We start from the raw sequence: 1,667 nt of genomic DNA, 5'->3' as shown, positions 1-1,667 counted from the left end.
GTTAGCTATGTCAACGAAGACTCAGATATGGTGCCAGCCTGGGTCTGCAAGCTGGGAGAGGGGAGAGCTCAACAAAGGAACAATGCTCTCTGCCAGCACTTCTGTAGAGGAGAAAGCTGAGCTTCCAGCCCTTGCCCTGAAGCCAGACAACTCAGTTCCTCCCCATATGTCCCTGCTGACTTTCAAGCTACTGCCCCAGAGCTGAAGCTCAGAGTGAGCAAATCTGTCAGCAATAAGTTCTCACATCGGCCCCTTATTAGGAAAGTCTGCCACTCTCTCAGCCCTTCATCTCACTCAGCCACAATCTCCACTGGTTTTCACAGCCAGAATTTCTCTCTTTCTCTCTCTCTCTCTCCCTTTCTCTCTCTCTCTCTCCCTCCCTCTCTCTCTTGCTTAATCTCTCTCTCTTTTTTTATTTTTTTTTAGGCGAGGCAACCCTTAGTTGATCTCACAGATTGCAAGGACCTTGTTAGCTTACAATCCCTTATTTTTTTTTTTTTATGCCTCCAGCACCTGGTCTTCCTAGGTGATCTCCCATCCAAGTACTAACCAGGCCAGACCCAGCTTAGCTTCCGAGATCAGAAGGGATCAGGCTTGTTCAGGGTAGCATGGCCACAGATGAGATTTCTCTTTCCAACACTGGATTCCTGTGCTGAGGAGACTAGTGTGGGGCCAGGACCCCTCACTCTTCTGGGAAGACCTCCGCAGACGAGATATTTTTCCTGATTCTCTACCATGACACGTGAGTATGGGACCAGCTCATTTCATGTCTCCATGTCTCCTACCAGTCCTGAGGTGGCCTCTTCTGTATGTCCTCAGTGGTAGGACTTCTGTTCAGCTAGACTTCAGGTGACTTGCAAAGATGGCTATTCTGTAGTTCAGTTATAATTTTGAGGTGGTTGTGAGTAGAGGCAAAAACAGTCTTTACCTACTCCACCATCTTGACTGGAACTTTCTGGCACACTGATTCTTGCTGTGCCTACTATGTCCTTCAGAAAACAATACCCTTTCAAAGATGTTCTGTGGCAAGATGAAGAAGATAATGTGAGGTCTAAGAGCCAACATTTGGATCTCAGATAGAGTCACAATGACCAGGCCCAGTATCTGTCCTTGTGCCTAGAGTGCAAGCTGCTAAGACATGTGAAGTTTTCATGAGCCCAGTCAGTACTCAGTATACAACCTTATCAAATAAAACTTCTTTTTTTGTTGTTAGATGAGGTACTTCAGTTAGATTTCAGACAAATCTCACTTATTCTTTCCTGAGGTGTTTCTCTAGTGTTATTTATTGAGATATAGAGAGCCAACACTTTGCAAACCATGGTTTTAAAACTCAGAAAGCAAACTATTTTCTGGCGTCAGGTTGATCCAATGCAGGGTCAGCAAGTTGAAAAGGATTTCCAAGTGTGGTTCTTCCTGAAGTCGTTTCCTTCTTTTAACATGAAACTTTTTGACTTTTCACCCTTTTATCAGCCTCAGATTCCAGGCAACTTAGTTTTCAACAATCCACTCTGCCTCAGATTTTTCATGTAAAGAAACAAAGACAGCTTTGCAGAATTCCCTCTATGTAAAGGAATCAGCAACCTATTTAAAACAAAGATTAAAATTCTACCATGACACATAGTAGTGAATGGATCAAAAAACAAAACTCAACCATATGCTGCCTTCAG

The 1,667-nt window shown here is 43.9% G+C and overlaps 1 pseudogene; it reads right to left on the bottom strand.

Annotated features, from left to right (window-relative positions):
- Positions 1–501: 501 nt before the first annotated feature.
- On the bottom strand, positions 502–620 carry LOC111736631 (annotated as a pseudogene).
- Positions 621–1,667: the final 1,047 nt, after the last annotated feature.

Source organism: Pteropus vampyrus, unplaced genomic scaffold, assembly GCF_000151845.1.
Source record: "Pteropus vampyrus isolate Shadow unplaced genomic scaffold, Pvam_2.0 Scaffold20, whole genome shotgun sequence".
NCBI classification, from domain to species: Eukaryota; Metazoa; Chordata; class Mammalia; order Chiroptera; family Pteropodidae; genus Pteropus; species Pteropus vampyrus.
Note: the sequence above shows the minus strand (reverse complement) of the source record. Positions and strands in the feature narration are given on the sequence as shown.